Source organism: Acomys russatus, chromosome 28, assembly GCF_903995435.1.
Source record: "Acomys russatus chromosome 28, mAcoRus1.1, whole genome shotgun sequence".
Classification (NCBI taxonomy): Eukaryota; Metazoa; Chordata; class Mammalia; order Rodentia; family Muridae; genus Acomys; species Acomys russatus.
In genome coordinates this window covers 30907812-30926346 of record NC_067164.1, presented here as the reverse complement: position 1 = coordinate 30926346, position 18535 = coordinate 30907812, and the positions used below count along the sequence as shown (strand labels likewise).

The 18535-nt window shown below is 41.3% G+C and overlaps 1 non-coding gene across 1 annotated transcript; it reads right to left on the bottom strand.

Annotated features, from left to right (window-relative positions):
• Positions 1–9943: 9943 nt before the first annotated feature.
• Trnaq-cug (transfer RNA glutamine (anticodon CUG)) lies at positions 9944–10016 on the bottom strand. Its single transcript has one exon. It is a non-coding gene; the product is annotated as a tRNA-Gln (tRNA).
• Positions 10017–18535: the final 8519 nt, after the last annotated feature.

The following is an 18535-nucleotide window of genomic DNA, read 5'->3' as shown; positions in this document are numbered from 1 at the left end:
TATAAAGGATATTCAAAGAGCTGTGTGTGGTGGCACACACCTTTAATCCCAGCACTCGGGAGGCAGAGGCAGTTGGATCTCTGCAAGTTCAAGGCCAGCCTGGTTTACAAAGCAAGTCCGGGACAACCAGGACTGATACATAGAAAAACCTTGTCTCAAAAAAAAAGAAAAAAAAAAAAAGAACTCAGAGAAATTAGTAAACCCCAAAGGAATAGTTTAGAATTATGGCTTTAACATCACCTTAAACAGAAATAAAGAACAGAGTTGAGGGTGTGTTCTGGTTCATATTATGGGATGGTGAGCAAAAAAAAGTGTGATGAGCCAGGGCAGTGCTGAAGACAGTTAAATCCATGCTTCTTCATTGGTAAGAACGTCTCTGGACCTCAGCCACCCTGCTCCTGGTGGATGGAGGAGATAACCACTCAGATTTCCTTTGTGATGTTCATTGTCACAACAAAGCAAGCATCTTTGTTTACTGAGCCTCTCCTGTGTCTGCCAGTTATCACAATAATAAGCTGATACTTTAGGCAGTGGCATCTTCTGCCCTCCTATACCGGGATCCTCTTTCTGAAAACCACAATAAGAAGATAAGTGACTAGGTAGATGGCTCAGTCAGTATAGTGCCTCTCACACAACCAAAAGGACCTGAATTTGGGTCCCCAAAACACACATTAAAGAAGCCAGATGTTATGTCTGTAATCCATCACTGGGGGAGGGAGGTAGAGGTGGGCTGATCCCTGAAGTTCACTGCCCTGCCAGTCTAACCGAATCAGTGGTCTTCAATTTCAGTGAAAAGCTTCGCCTCAAAAGCTAAAGTTGGGGGAAGTCATCCAATATGAGACTTAGGCCTCCATGCCCACAGGTCTGCCTGTGCACATATCTACACATGTATGTACATGGCACACGACACGACACACAAAAGTTAAATTAAAGAAGTGTGAACCAACTTCTCACAGAGCATACTTTAAAAAGTGTTCAGAGAGCTATTGAAAGGCAAACCCAGAAAAGGACTAGTTCAATGGAGGCTCTAAGTCCTCAACCTTCCTCACATTGCAACCCTATAATGCAGCTCCTCCTTCTGCTGTGGTGGCCCCAAGCATACACTTTTGTCCTTTGCTACTTCTTTACTGTAATTATGCTTCTATTATGGACCATAATGTAAATATCTGTGTCTTCGGAAGGCCTTAGGCAACCTCTGTGGAAAAGGTTATTTGACCCCAGAAAGAGTCACAACCCACAGGTTGAGAACCACTATTCTGTGGCTTACAGGAAGCAGGCAGCCTCTGAGTGCCTGGCACTGCATTTGTGTCATGCCTGTCTCAAACAATCAGGGTTTTTATTAGAGAAATAACCAGTGGGCCAACCCATAGAGGCTGCGGGGTTTTTTTTTTAACTTGTTTACACAACAAATCACATTTCTCTAGTAGCTTTAATGGGGGAGGGGGAGGAATAACCATTTTTATTTGTCCTAAACTTATTTTTCCTGCATGATAAGACATTCTGCAAATGGATCAGCTGTAGCCTGAGAGTTGATGACTCTGTCATTAAAAATGGTCCGGGCAAGGGTTCTGAAGTGAGACCTGGGCTGTGACTTCAGGAAATTGCTTGATATTTCCAACTCTCGATGTCTTCCTCTGCAAAATGACAATAATAGCTCCTTGGTTTATAGAGCTAGAATATAATTACATCACACCACGCCTTGCCTTAGCCCTCAGCGCGGTCTCACTTCCTTTCCCTTTCAGCATCATTTTTGGTTTCATTCTGTTTCCTTCATTTTCCTTAGTCCTTCGAATTCTCTAACTAAAGAACTTAATAGCCAAAGTCCGTCTTCGTCTAGCAGCCCCTTGAGGTACCGCAATGAGTTCAGGGGATAATTGTAGCCATCAGTTGTCAGTAATGCTGTGTCTTGAGACGTAGAGATAATAACCACCAAAGCTAAGTTTGACTTCTTGTTTTTGTTATTAATATGTTATTTAAAACTCACTGGGCCAGGTGTGGGAATGCATCCTTACAAACACTACCCTCAGAGGGTTTGACCAGAGAATCACAAGTTCAAGGCCAGCTGAGGATATAAACAAAGAAATAAAGATTTGTTGTTACCGATTTTGCTCATGGCTGAGATGATGTTTGTGCGCACTCCAATGCACACAGTGACCAGGATTCAGGTGATTTCCTCTCTTAGCTATGGCACAACATTTATCAGAGAAGGAGTTGCTGGCAACTGAGGAGCCTTATCCTACAAACAGCTGAGAATCCGAGGCCTCTCATCGTTAAGCACAGCCGACCTTGGTTTTTCCTAAGCATTCTTTCTTTCTCTCCCTCCACCAAACCCCACTTCACTCCGTTCCTCGGTCTCTTGAGATATTTCTGTCACATTAACGTTCCCCTTTTCAGAGAGATTTCTATCCTCTGCATCCATAAAAAATGCACCATGTATCTCTTGAAGTAAAACAGTGCCAAAGGAACTCATTAATGATACTTAAATCTGTCTGGGCAGCTAGTTGGATTTCCTATCCTGGTGTTTTAAGCTATTTTATTTGTGACTAAAATGTCTCTGACTCCCATTCACTAATTAAAGAACACTTTGGGTGCTGGCTGGGACTCAGTTCTAGCCAGGTTTGATTCCAGATCAAAACAGAAAGACAGAAATGAATGGGAGACCTTGTGGCTTTATAGGTTTTTCTCTCTAATCACAAGATTGACGGTAAATGAGTCGATATGAAAACAGAGCAGACAACATCAAGGTTTGGAATTATATATGAAATGTCATTGAGTCTAATGAAAGAAGCAAGGATGAGGGTAAAAACAAGAGAAGGAAGCCTCGAGGCATCTGCTCTTCCCTCAGGCAAAGCCAGTGGAATGCTGGCGATGATGGCAGAGGCCAAGTGATAGATGGAGACACAGGACAGCAAGAAGTGAACCGATGCCCCATACCTGGAGAGAGCAGCAGAGGGAAGAGAGACCCAGCTCCAGCCTATTTCAGGAATAAAAGGACTGTTGCCTTGTGCTGTCTACACAGATAGTTTAAGACATTTCTACCAAGTACTGTCCTCAGGATAGTTCACCAAAATGTGGAAGTGCAAACAACAGAGTCGTGATTGTAGGCAAATCAATAGGAGGCCCAAAGTCCTTGTGAGGGAGGCTTAGAGTTTGTCCTGAGAAAAGCACTTTGGCCACTTGGAATCTTAATTTTAACCCCCACTGGTACATGATGGAAATAATGCCGATGCCAATTTAGAAAACAAGCATCACTCCTACGTTTGTACCAAACACTGAAATAAAATGGAAAAACAGAATGAAACCACTACATTAAAGTAACTCTAAAAGCCACAGAAGCATAGTTAACCTTCCGCGCATACAAAATGCATGCCAAAATGACTTCCAAAATGCCAGTCCCTGTATGCCCTCTATGACCTTTACAGAGAAAAGGGAAAAGGTCTGCTCTGCAGCACCCTTTGGATCTGCACAAAGCCATAAACAAGTACATGACTGTTTGTGTACCCCTACGCTCCCTCCTAGAAAATCAACCCTCCAGCGCATTTGATCAACTCCTTTGTGTCAAGAGGGTGAGTTTGCTGATGGTGATTACACAGAAAAACTCATTTCCTTGGCTACCAAAGTTTAGACGTTGTTATTGAAGCAAAGGCCGTGACAGAGGACTGGACCGGCTGTGTTCTCCAGGAGTTCCACACAACTTCACACACTATGCTTTTCTCTCTTGAGTCTTTAGTACTGAGATATATATATATATACTACGAACAAATAAAAATGAAAAAGTTGCCACATCCTAATTTCTGTTCCTATTTTTCCACTTGCAAATAGCTAAGTACCTCCTGACCCCGTAAAAGTGAACATTTGACATTCAGAAATACTGACAGAAGGGAGAGGAAAAATGTTTTTAATGGAGTATTTTCCCTGACAGGAGATTTTGAGGCATGGTTTTACCTGCACAGTAATGTATGCAGCATAACTGGATATCTTTGGGCATAACTGAAGGAGAGATAAACCTGTTTTTGTTATGATCCCAAGTGTGGGATGGGGAACGGTCTTGTGTGAAAACAGGTGAGGTTAATCCACTAGAAGACAAACCAGCTCGTGCGGGAGCTTGATTGTTGTCAGCTGAAAGGATCCTGTGAACAGACTCTAGAGGTGGAGCCTTTGGAGACTTAGGATAGTTTCAGCTGTTCATCGCTCCACTTTGAGATGCTCCTAGTGAGATTCGCTCGAGGAAAGGCCTCGGGGCTCCAAGCTCCTGCTAAGGTTCCAGGTTCTGGTTAGTCCAGGTTCCAGCACAAGAAATCCTACTGATTATGCCAGGAGAAGTGTTCCTCAGAACTGATATCCTTATGGTTTTGTTATTGTGTTCTTTAATCCCCTTTTCCTATTGTTTAGGTTAGTCAGGTTATAAGTGTCGTACACTCGTTAGTAAGTTTGTAATAAAATATATTTGTTAAGAAAATTGAGCCTACACATAATTGTTATTGGTTTGGCATGGGTAGCACACAGTTTGGCATATTCAAAACAGCCAACCAGATAGGCCTCAAGTGCAGCCTGTAAAAGCCATAGCTGTGGCCTGGAAGTGCAAATCCATTTTGAGGACTCCAGCCATTTCTCACATCAGGGGCTGGAAGGGGGATGCTTATGAATCAGAAGTTCTTCTTTGGCCAAGTAACACATCCCCAGGCCTGGAACAATGAGGATGCTTCACCCCTCTCATAGGGGACACACTCTTGCAAGTGGATTTTATAAGCAGTTGTCTCCTGGGTGCTTTTCTGGCGGGTTTCCAGGCATCCGGCTTATGAGAGCCATAGTATGACGTCATTTACTCTCCTTCTCTTTGGGCTGGAGCTGAGCAAGCCACAGAGGCAGTGGCCTTAGCTGCAGAGGCCCAGAAGCAGTGGACACACCCAAATGTGATTTGTATTTTTGTTTTATTTTAAATTTCGATGTGAGCAAACTGGCCACTTGTTCAGGACAGGGAGTAGCTGCATTATCATAAAGATCACGCCTGCCAACAAGCTCACACCACTGCCAAATCCTGGTGGCCCACTGGTTAAAATTCACATATATGATGCACAAACAAACATTAGATGAAACTTTAGGCCCTATGTCTATAGACACTCGTGGTCTGTATGTGTTCACATTTCCTCCAGTCTGCTGACTTTGCTAAGTCTAAGCCCTGTCTTTAGAGTCTCTTAGCTTTCCAAACACTGACTGTCCAGTGATTTTCCCCTATCCCCAGTCCTAGATGACTGTGTTATTCAGTGAGGAAACAGACATCTCCACTTTTCTCTGCATTAAAAAAAAAAAAATTCTAGCGTAAAGTATGCAAATATAAAGCGGATCTGTGAAGGTCAAGAGAAGGTGAGCATTACTGTGGGATATTTAGCCTTTGGCTTTCAGCCATCTTGCTTTATTTTGCATCACAGATAAAGAACATCCTCCCAGGCTCATGCACAGAAACTAATCAATTATTACTGATGGAAAGAACTTTCTTGGGGCCTTGTTCTTGCACAGCAATGACTTATTAAGGTATGGCATGTTTTATATACAAATAATGTGTTGTGCCAAGAAAGGGCCCTTTGTGAATAAAATTGTGTGGCTCGTTACTTTACACATGAGCTTGTACTGTCCGCTACCCTGCCAGCAACGCGCTGTTCCTCTTCTTGTTCCAGGGAAAGGCAGACAAAGATACTGAACTCACAAAGCATGGGGTTCAAGAGAGTAAGGAGGGAATGGCATATAGCAAAGAGGTGCATGTGCAAAACCACGTACGAATGGAATGCACTGCTCTGCAGTGCTCCCCGCTACTCAGAAACACAACAATATAAAAAGATAGGGACGGTTGGCAGGTTGGAGAAGCTGCTACAGGTGTGGCCAAGAGAAAGAACATTTACAGAAAAGGGAAGAGTTGCCTAAACATAACGACTGGAAAGGAAAAGTCCCGCAGGAGAGCACTGCATATAAAGATGATTTCTGCAAAGCTACACAAAGAAGACAAGGCGTGTGTGCCAGGCTTTGGGGACAGTGAGAAGACACTCGTGGGGTGGGGAATTTCGGCTGTACGCTAATTGCACTGGAAACCGCTGGAGTGGCCGGGGACAGGAGTGACACGCCACGAGTGTTACTTTCAGGAAGACTCCCTTTCAGTTGCTGTGTGGCTAAAAGAAAACAGAAGGCGGAAGCAGGACAGGACAGCAGGTCAGGAGTCTGTCAGCGGGATGAAGGTAAGGACTGCAGGATCGGAAAGGATGGGCCCACTGAGGTCGGATTTAGAGGTAGGCTTCATGAACTTTGCAGCAAGGATTGTCAAGTAGTGGGTCGCTTTTGAATTAATCAATAGGGCCTGATAATTGTTCATTAACAGGCCTATATCTATAATTATTATTACTTCAGTAAAACCCACTAGCAATCAATCAAGGCAGAGACGCCTGTTATAATTTAAAATAGCCTTTAGTTAACCTGGGGCAGGGCAGATATAAATCCTCTAAACTACTTCTCATAGTGAGGCAGTATGAGAATGTAGGAAAGAGCATTTCAACACTCTATAGAGTGGTTCAATGTTTTTTTTTTTTTAATTTTATAACAGTCAATACCAAGAATACCACCTTACATATATACATGGCATAAAATAGGAGTATACTTGGGCCATTTTAGAAATTGTTGGAAATTCTGTCCTAATCACAAACCAAAATTCATTCGATGTTTTTATGATGCTCAAGCCAACAATTCAAATAGCAATTTTTTTGAAAAATCAAACATTCTAACACAGTATGCCCCAAAGATAAACTAATTCGATATGTACGTGCTGAGGAATGACAGAAATTATTTAAAAGTCTCAATTTCCTATATGAAGCCATTGGCGTTTCTATCAGAGCAGAAGAGGCAATCCACTGAAACTCATGACACAACAGTCCAAAATCAGAGCCAACATGTCAACATGTTTCAGGCAGTGGTGGCTGGTGTTGTGTGTCACGGCAGTGTGCACAGTGAGAAATACATATGTGAGATGTTCAGCCCAAGGCTGCAGTGAAACTGTGGGAAAGAGCTGTTAGGAACACCGTGGATCCTTTACCTGTTTACTTTTTATTTATTTTTTTCTACTTTGAGTATTCAGAAACGTTTTGTTATTGCCGTTTCTTTTCAAGATCCCTTTGTTTAGACATGTGACCTCATACGGGATGATGACCCATTTTTTTTTAAACCTATGATAAAATTTACAAGCTTTGATACTGGTGATAGATCAATACCGATAGATAATTAATAAATATATAGAAAAAAATAATTGATTGATATACATTAGCAAACAAGTAGATAGATGATAAAGAATCCAATTCGGAGAGCTTTTAAACAAACAAAAAAAAAAACCCAGAAATGTAAATAGAGATAAACTTCCAGTTGAAAATACTATGATTATAAAGGACATACTTTTAATATGGGCCTTTAAAAAAGACCCTGCAGTGAGCAGATGCCTCCTGGGTGTGAAAACTGCAGCCCTGAAGTGAAAGCTTACTGTAGTTGAACACATTAAAGAAGCATTATTGGAGAGTTTTGATCTGCAAATCTTCATTGCTTCTGCCTTATAATTATGGTCATTTCAGAGGAGAGGATGGCTGCTCCAAAGACAGTCTGCAAACATTCTGTGCCTCACTCCAACACACTCTGCAGGTTGCAATGGTCTGTGCTTGTCCTTTACCTGGATGCTATGAGTTCTATCCTTGGCAAACTGAAGCCTCTGTAGGTGAAGCTCTTGAGTAGTTACATCCAGAGAGGAAGACACATGCCCTGTTTCTCCTTGCGCACTCTGACACAAGCACTCATACACTCATCTTCTGTGCCCAGCTTCTGCCTTAGTCCTCATACGTGGACTGTGTGTCATCTGTCTAACGTCTGCCTGTTAATACAGTGTTCAGATCATCTGTCCACACTGTGTTTCAAGATGTGCAATTTTGAGGCACCGTGTACATCAAGATGCTACCGAAGCTGCCTGTGAACAAAACCAGCTCAACTGTTCTAGACCTACTCTGGTCCAAGAGGAGTTTAGTCATCGTATTTGCAAAGACTCCAAGTGAGGAAGGCAAATGCTTCTCTTTCAGGACTTTCCTCACCAGTGTACTGCTTGTTTTTGCACACACATACACATGCACACACAAACACACAAACATAAATACTTACATACATACATACATACATACATACATACATACATACATAACACACATACACACCATAATTAAATTATTACATAAATAAGACCAGATATTATAATGTGGTGAAGTTTTTGTCATCTTAGAGTCATTGGTACCTGCCAGAGGCTAAAACATACCAGGCCTGGCATTCTTAATAACCTGGGAAGATTTTAAGGAGGAAGTAGGACCTGGAGACTGACTTGTAAGGCGAGTATCTGGGACACCAGGCCCGTATGTGGGTGTGCTTCTGTGTGTTCAGAATCAAGCTTCTATTTCTGTCTCCAAGTCAGCCGTTATTTTGCTGCAATTCTTTATTTGTGAAAAGTACAGAGTTAAATCAGTCCTATTTTTAGGGTAAATTATTTGTACAAAGAGGCTGAAGACAGTTAGCCTAATTGCTACCCGTTCCGGCGACGTGGTTTCTTAGGAAAAGAACCAGGGAGCCAGCATGGACCAGGCACCTGGACGTGTCAGGGGCATCACAGACATTATCTTAATCCTCCCACCAACCATGGAAGGCCGTTATTAAGGCTCCCAATTTACTGAGAGGCAAATTAGGCAAGGTCACGGATCTATTAGTGGCACAGCCACGATTCAAACCCAAATCTCTCTCCTGCCTCATCTTGTGTATTTTCCACACTCTGTTTACAGGAGATTTAATACAATCAGACAGACCTGAGTTCTGGCCTCATTAAAATTCTCAGATCTGGGAGATCTTCCTTTTTATTTATTTGGGTGGGTTTATGTTCTTTGCATCTCCCTCCTAATCATCACTCCAGGCTCTGACTGTCCATCATTTTCTCCACTGCTCATTGTCCATGTATCAGCATATGTATTGCTTCTTCTCTTTGAAATTTCCATCCTTGTGTCAAATTCACAGTTAACAGCATTTGGACACTGCTTCAGCTACCACTTTCATCCATGCCAAAGGATACTTATTCTCATCGGTAACATTTTTTGTTTTAATTTTTGATACTTAATTTTTCATTAAGTTTTGAACACTAAAATTTTTTTTGGTAATTTATTAATTGTGTAGAGAACGTAATCTTGCCTTAGCCTGGGCCCAAGGTGAAAGCAGTCTTGGCATGAGTGGGGACCCCCAGGCACTGGGACTTAGTTTCTATGAACTGATAAACACCTTAGATAGACTCAGAGGAGGAAGTATCATCCCAAGACAAAAGACAGGGGGCCAGGGGCTGGAAAGATGGCTCAGAGGTTAAGAGCACTGGCTGCTCTTCCAAAGGTCCTGAGTTCAATTCCAGCAACCACATGGTGACTCACAACCATCTATAATGAAATATGGTGCCCTCTTCTGGCGTGCAGGTGTACATGCAGGCATAGCAATGTAAACATAATAAACAAATCTTTAAAAACAAAAAAATAAAAAAAAGGCAGGGGCCACAGGCTGGGCTACTGATGGGAGAAGGTAACTAGAGAGAGAGATGGGGATTCTGGCCTGACAGCTCGGAGGGTTTGAAGATTGGCGATGGTGGTGTTGTGATCTGGGGGTGGGGGTTATACCTCCAAATTCGGTCCATGGATGGTATGGCTTCTTCTGTCGGATAAATGATCTACAAGACTCCTGAGAATTACGCCAGGGGAATTACCCCATGAAGCTGATACCCAGAATGTTTAGTTCTTGTTCTCCTTAATCTCCTTTCCCTCCTATTGGTAGTCGGGTTGTAAGGGAGGTACATGCCTGTAATAAATTCGTAATAAAGTAGAATCATTAAGGAATTGGAGTCAACAAGTGGTGTCCAACATGGGGCTCAAACCCATGACCCTGAGAGTCAGAGTCTCATGTTCTACCAATTGAGCTAGCTGGGCACAGGTGTCTTTTCCTTCCTGGTTGTAATGTGATCAATTGCCTCCATCTTCTGCCCACAACTTATTTATTTACTTTGCATCCCAAACAAAGCACACCTCCCCTCTTCTCCTCCTGTTCCCTTCTCTCTTTGCCCTCCCTCCCTCTTCTGCTCTCGCCCCTCCTCTCTTCTTCAGATAAGGGGAGTCCCTACCACCTACCCATGCAAGCTTATCAAGCTGCACCAGGACTGAGCTAGTCTTCTTCCCCTCTGGCCTGGCTAGATATCCCTGGCAAAGGGGGTGGGGGGGGAGCGGAGCTGATCAGAAAGTACACAACAGAGTCCGTGTCAATGACAGCCCCCACTCCCCTTATTAGGTGACACACATGAAGCCTGAGCTGCCTATTGGCTACATCCAATCCATGCATGGTCCTTGGTTGGTACTTCACTCTCCACAAGCCCCTCTAGGCCCTGGTTTATTGGCTCTGTTGGTCTTCTTGTGGAGTTCATGGCACCTCCAGGTACTTTTCCACAAGACTCTCTCTACACTTCATCCAGTGTTTGGCTCTGAGTCTCCACATATGTTTCAATCTGCTGCTAGGCTCCTGCCTGTGAGCATGGCAAAATATCATTAATAGTGACAGGGATTTGCTCTCTCTCATGGGGTGGGTTTCAGGTTGGGCCAGGCACTGGTTGGACATTCCCTCAATCTCTGCTCTATCTTTATATCCCTGCGTATCTTGTAGCCAGGGCAAATTTTGGGTCCACGTTTTTGTAGGTGGGTTGATGATTCTCTCCCTTCACTAGGAGTCCTGTTTAGTTAGAGGGTATTTGCTTCAGTCTCCATGACCCCTAGAGACTCCAACAAGGAGTCTCAGCTAAAGTTACCCCCATATCCCCCTTCCAGAAGCCTACCATGCCTTAGGTCTCCAGCTTGTCATACAGATGCCTCTGCTCATGGCTTCTCTTATTTTTATTTTAATCTTTAAACTTACTTCTTTTAATTTTGAAATTATAATTATACCATTTCTCCCTTCAAATTCTCCTCTCCCATATTCTTCTCCATGCTCTTTCAAATTTATGGCCTCATTTTTTTTTTCATTAATTGCTGAGAAAAAATTTATATATATTCAGCAATTTTATATATTGTATATGAATGTGTTTATATATGTACACATCCCTAAATACATAGGTACAACCTGCTTGATCTATGTTATTTGCATATATCTTTTATGTTTTCAGGTCTGACCATTTGGTATTGGATAACCTAGCAGTGTGCACTCCCCTAGGTAAAACTATGTCTCCTATTTTCAACATTCCTCAGTAGCCTATGGTTGTTTGTGCAGGGTTAAGGCCTCTTGGATTTTCCCTTGTCCACGTCAGTGTGCCTATGGTTGCTCTTCTCGTCACTTCATGCTAGGCAGGCATATTGGCGAAGTTTATGGGTGTAGCCTCTGACAGCACTAGGAGGCACAGTCTCACAGCAAACTCCCTTCCCTCTGGCTTTTACAATCTTTCCTCCACTTTTCCCACTACGACCCCTGAGCCTTAGCTGTGGGAATTGTGCTGTAGATCTACTTCTTCAGCTATAACCATTGCTTTTCTAATCCTCAATAGCTGGGAAGTGGAACAGCCTAAATGACCCTCAAACGATGAGTGGATAATGAAAACGTTTTTTATATATTCTGTGGAATACCATCCAGCTGTAAAGAAAAATGAAACTTGCAAGCAAATGTGAAGAACTAGAAACGATGGCATTAAGAGGCCCAGAAATACAGGTACCATGTTTTCTTTCTCACTTGAGGCCACCAACTCCAAATTTTCAGATGAGAGTACATACGCTGGAGTAGCTAACTACTGAAAGCAGAATGGGAAGTGGGGAATAAATAGGGAAATAGCAAATTACAAGTGCTACAATGGGGGAAATGAGATGTTCTAATTGGCAGTGAGGGAGAGAGCTAAATACAGGAAAAAGAGAGGGAAGAGTAAAGTAACAGAAAGGATGTCAGAAAAGTCATAAGGAACCGTGCTATGAACTAAAAACACCTGTGATACACTTGAGTCAGTATGCAATTGCATATAGAGTTTAAATAAAAATGTCCCATGTAGGCTGACAATGCTCTCTCCAAGAGCCAAGACCGTCTAACAAAAACCCAGCATTAGGCATTAAAAGCGCTGTTTTGAGACGTTGGTCAGCATTGTCCAAGAAAGTTCCAAAACATTACAGGCTACTGTTATTCCCTTTAGTTTCCCCCTATAAATGGAAGGTAAGTCTTCTATTGCTGAAGACACCATGCACTTCAGAAACAGGGCTCAGAAGACTCCGCACTGGAGCTGACTGGCTTCAGTGAATATAATGCCCTATTCTGACCTCTGTGGATACAAAGAACATATGTGGCACACATACATACATACATACATACATACATACATACATACAAAATAACCATACACATAAGATATTTTTAAAGATATAGTTATAAGTGCTTTTCAGTTTTGTAGACTGAAATATCTATCATCAAATCTTCAGTGTATTGAAAGAGCATCTGTGAACGCAGCCCTTGCCCAGTGGTATGAGATGAAAGCAAAGCACTTCTCAAGAAACTCCAGCATTTTTTAGTGCCAAGTTCACATGATTCCAAAAAAAAAGCAAGTGAATTTCAGTTATAATTAACTTAAATGTTCATTGCAGCACAAAAGTATTTGAGACTCAGTTCTCAAATAAAACAGGGGACCATTGGCTACAGGAAATTGCTAGCATTCAACGAACTTCTGCTTTGTCTCAGCCACTCTATCAAGAGTCTTTGAAGCCTCTTGTTCATGGTGCAGCTAACTGAAGTGCAGAAAACAATGGCCGGCTCCTGGAAGATGCTGCTCCCATTACAATAGCCCATAGTATAAAGATTGCTATATTATGTTGCTTGGTTGATCTGGATAAAGCACATTCCTCCTCTTACATTAAGTCCCAGTAGTTAGCATGCTCTCCATGAAGCATTTGCATGTGGGGCTTTTTGCACACCACTTCTAAAATGTTTTAAAATGAGGCCAAGAAGGATTTAAACTTAATGTGGTTTTGAAGGTTTATAAGCCAGTCAACGGTGTCAGGGCAAATGTTTTCCTCAGATGACATCTGGTGTTCCAAATGTTTGAACAGCTTGGAGCGATGGATTTGGCTATAGCAACACTTCTGTATATGGCCTAAGTGTCCATTCAATTTCACAGAGGTAGAAGGGTCGATATAGAAGCCCACGTGTTTTTTTTTTAATATTTCTGCCTTTTTATAAATGACCCACATACCTTCCAACTGGCTTATCAACAAAGTCATAACATAATGTATGGATTTGGCAAGGCAAAGCCGTTCAACAACAAAGTCTTCAGAATACCTTTCACATACTGTGCTAGGACCAGCCACCTAATTCTTCTAAAAATCACCCAATTCTCTGTACAGAAATAGTCTTTTAGTAAGTATGGATGGTAGCAAACCCAAATACAGTGTAACATGACAGAGTTGTTGCATGTAGGCACTAACTTTTAAAACCTTCAGAAATTTGCGCTTATTCAGCCTGCCAATGGTTACGGACAACTGTATGTTTGATAAAACATATTTTACATGTATTTTTTATAATTACATAGATACTAGAATTTAATAATATGACATTTCCAAACAGTTTTTCGTAATTATTCCATCTGCTACTCATGCTGCACCACGGAGCAGATGCTGTGCTGCCATCTTGATTTTTTTAGATTAATGACACAGGAAGTTGTCAGAGTGGAACTCGTACACACTTACTATACTTTCTGACCCCTAAGTTTCCCCCACTGAGTTATTCTGAATCTCCACCAACATGACATGTCCCACCTGTACTTCTGACATGAAAATTAGAGTTATTTTTCCCAAAGTCATTGATGGAATCAATGCAGTAAGAACTGGAAAAGCACGAAGGTGCTATGGTGCCACATGGCACGAAGAAATCACCTGCATGTGACAGGAGGCAAACTGCATTTGGAGACACTGCCTTTAGGAAGTGAGCACCAAGCTTCATAAATCAATTAGAGACACAATTATAAATGTGTAAGCTCATTTTTTTTTCCTATTACAGAGATGGTAACAGAACAATCTAGGCAGAGGACAGTATGCAAGAGATGTTCACTTGGTGGACATCAATCATACCTCCGTCATAGTGGTACCCACCAAATGGCTTCTTTTTATTTAACAAGTACACACTGAGGTCCTTGTTTTGCCAGCCGCTGGCTTGATGTTAGAGTGCAGTGGCGAGTAAGAAACCACAAGATCTCACCCTTGTGGAACTATCATCAAGTGAGGGTGGCGTTTTCCAGCTCAGACATAAATCCCATCATCTAAATCACCAATATGAGCAAAGTATAAAGGAAAGGAGTTGGCCTCAGCACAGAAGATCCTATCAAAAGGAGCTGCACATAAACTGGGAAAGTTGAAGAAAGGCCCTTTGAGAAAGTAAAAGCTGGGCCGAATTTCATGAGGATCTATCAACAGATTCCTTCTCTATTGTCTCTTGTTTTCCTGTGTTTCTTCTTCAATATTATTAATAGGTTAAAATGGGCTTAAACACATTGAAAGTGGACTGCTAGGTGCTAGAGTGCTAGTTAATGATGAAATTGAGTCAGAGGACAAATTCTCTTGACGGCTGCATGAAGCCATGTTCGTGTGCAAGGGTGCCAAGACTCCCAGTGGTGCACGACAGCCAGCATACAACCAAACATGGAAAGAGAGTTATCATGCACCAGTGACCAGTGAGTGGCATATTTGCCAGGGATAGAGGAAGTGGCACAAGGGAAGAAGTAGAGAGAGGAAGAAAGAGATGAGACAGAGATTCTAGGGACTTAGCTGATAGGGCTATGGTGCTGAGAAGTTTTCTCATCTTCTTTCAAAAGATAAGGAGTCAGAAGAACCTATCCGGGTGCTGGATGACAGTGAATTTTGACACATAAATTAATTAACCCAAGGGTGAAGAGAGCTTTGCACATGTCCTAAATTCTTTTTTTATTTATTTTATTAATTTATTCATATTACATCTCAATGTTTATCCCATCCCTTGTATCCTCCCATTCCTCCCTCCCTCCCATTTCCCCCTTACTCCCCTCCCCTATGACTGTTACTGAGGGGGACTTCCTCCCCCTTTATATGCTCATAGGGTATCAAGTCTCTTCTTGGTAGCCTGCTATCCTTCCTCTGAGTGCAAGGAGCATTGCTGAGCAGCCCTGTGACCTCAGGTTTGGTTAGTCGGCTTCCCTAAGGCCAAGAAGCTTAACATGAGTTTGCTGATACAAGACAGCCCATACAAACGCAGCATTGGGCCCACGCTGGATGAATACAATACTCTGGCTTCAAGCCCAATGCATATTTTTCTAATCACTTTAAAGCTTAATTGTGTGCAACATGGGCCTGTTTTGAATCCCTGTGGTGTTATGGTAGCCAAGAAAATCTCATGAAAGACAAACTCCATGGCAACTCCTTCTCTGAGATCAAAATGGAAGAGACTTGGTAGCAGGACGGGGCAGGGGGCTGGAAATCAAGCCTACGTCCTCATACAAGGCACATGCTAGGCTAATAGTTTACTGCTGAGTTAGACCCCCAGCTCTTATAAAGAAATTCTTTAATTGAAGTGGATTCCAGCTATGTTCCCCAAGTTGCCTAACCTTTTTAAAAAACTAAAGAACCACTCAAGAGATCCTCCCAAGAGGCAAGAGAAGTAGGTGTTTCCACTTAAGAACACTAAAAAGAGCCAATATTGTACTTGGAGTTACGTGTTTAATAGCATTCTCTTATTCAAGAGCTGAAAAACACACTGCAAATCAAATTAGAGTTTCTAATTAAAGGGAAACTCAGCAGGAACTACATTTTTGGTTTATAGTTAAGCAATACAAAAAAGTATACATCTAGAAAAGGAGTAAAACGGTCTGTCGTTTAAAAGTGGGGACCAAATTAAGTCAATCAATATTGAATATTTGATCCTTTCTTTTAAAAAAACGCATTTGTTTTACATTTACTTATGTGTATGTGCGCATGTCTGTGCGCATGCGTACAGGTGCCCAAGGAGACCCGAAGAAGAAACTGGATCCTGTCGGGCCAGAGGTGCAGGTGGTTTGAGAGCGGTTCAGTGTGAGTGCTGGAATCCAGTCATCTGAGAGAGCAGCAAGCGCTCTCAACTGCTGAGCCGTCTCTCTAGGCCCTCATATTTGATCTTTTTCAGACTGTGTGGCGACAAAAGAGAAAATGACAAAACTGGAGTGGGTAACGAGGCTGTTGTGTGCTGACTGTTATCTGTCACCACCGTTGGCTGGGCGCCCTGTGGATAAGGTTTCAAAGCTGGATGTGGCTATCGAAGCCAGGAGGTCTGGTAGTACCCACACTTGGCAGGTGACAAACTGAAATCACAAAGGTCAGACATGGAAGTGGCAAAAGCTAGGGCCTGAGGAGAGACGCACCCAAAGGCCTGAGTTCATGCCTGCTGCAAAATCATGAATCGTCATCTAAAAAATGTTTTTAAAATAAAAAAAAACATTTTATATAAATTGAATTGCCTGAACCACATACCAGATTTGTGTCCTCATGTAAATATTTGATTGATCTTGGCCTCATTACCACAATTATAAAATACCAGTAACCAAAGTAACCTATAGGATTTTTTTTTTCTTTTTTTTTTTTTTTTTTTTTTTTTTTTACCTATAGGATTCTTAATAAGACTTAATACAATAATAAGTGTAAAATGTAAATGACTTAAAGCAAGGTCATAAACTGTTAGTTTTAAGTTGTTTGGTTAGCCTGGACTATTTTGTTTTGTTTTGTTTAAGAGATATTTTTTATTAATTTATTCATATTACATCTCAATTGTTACCCCATCCCTTCTATCCTCCCGTTCCTCCCTCCCTCCCGCTTTCACCCTATTCCCCTCCCCTATGGCTGTGACTGAAGGGGAGCTCCTCCTTTTACTATGTAGCCCTGGCTAGCCGGAAACTCACAGAGATCTATTTGCCTCTACTTCCCAGCACTGAGATTAAAGGCATGTGATACCATAGCCAACTTAGGGTAGTTTTTAGAATTTTTAAAGAATGTTTTGAATTTTCAAATCAAGATTTTTTTTTAATATAAAATGTGGGTTTGGTTTTGCTTAGAATTAAGAAAATCTGGCAGGATATAGTTCACCTTTTCCCATAGCCGTGGTTAACCAAGTTAAAAAAAAAAAAACTGTAAACTTTTATTCAGTCTTTATTTCTGACAAATGGTATGTGAGGGTACAGTCCTGACACTTGTTGGTGTGTACAACAGCTAATCATAAATCAAGACTTTAATGGAACATCAAATTTTATTGTAATTTACCCATTTCAGCCTTGATACTTAGCACAGATTGATACACACTTTTCATGGAATCAAGTCAAATAAAATTAACATAAAAATAAAAATAGAAGTTTAATGGCTAAGTGTCAAAGAAGCACTTTAAAAAAACAAACTTGCAAGAATTCCTGAACATTACATCCAAGCTTTATATTTATTGGAGATTAATCTATGTACATAACAATGAGACGCTGGCATGCCATGGTTCTCCAAGTGTGTGAGCTAAATGCTGCTCTTAAGTGACAGAGAAAATTTTCTCACACCCAAAGAACCAATCAGAATGCCAGCATGTCTTCAGCTCTACAGTGCCATCTCCTGGTTCCAAACAGCGAAGTCCCAAGCATAAAACTCACTGAAGGGAAATACAAAAATCAGAAAGGGACACTGTTCCCCTTTGTGCTGTAAAACTTTTGTTTTTCTGTTGCTGTATAAACTTGATCCTTTGGGGGAAAAAAAAAAAAAGGCCTTCCTGAAGAATAAACAAAATGAACTTTCACAGTGTTAAAATATTAACAAGTGTCTATCAACTTGGATTGTGTGGTAATTGCATGTGATTGTTGCATATCAAAACAATGCTTCGTTTTCGAGCAGACCATGAATCTAGAAAAGCAACACAAAACTTTCAATGGTCTTCTTAGCACACATGGTGTGAGTGACTATACTGTTAGATGTGTGGTAGACCCAACTTGTCAGCAATATAGAAGTCTTTCCTCCCCTAGACATCTGAATGAAGTGCTCATTTATGCCAAGAAACCAGAGAAAAACAATGTATACCATTATGTAAAGAATTTATTTACTGGTGCTAAATGCTCTAATTATTTCCCTTTACATTGAAGGATTAAAAGCTCCCAGTAGTCCCATCATATGAGTGATTAATAAGGAAGCCACTTCTGCTAGTTTATCTCAGATATCTAAGAGAGAATAAACAAAGAATCCCTACTTTAACTTATTAAGAGATACTAGCTATCACAGCAATATTGTGACTAGTCCAAATGTATAGATATATAAGATACGGCTTTTTAGCTGGCTCTTTGAGGTTAAGGAATTTAGTAGAGATTGTATTTTTTTTTCATTTATTTACTATTTGTTAATATTAGATAATCTCCAAGATAGAAAGCGTGCCATGGTAGAAGAAAGTATCTGTCCCAGTACATATAAAAAAAGGTATG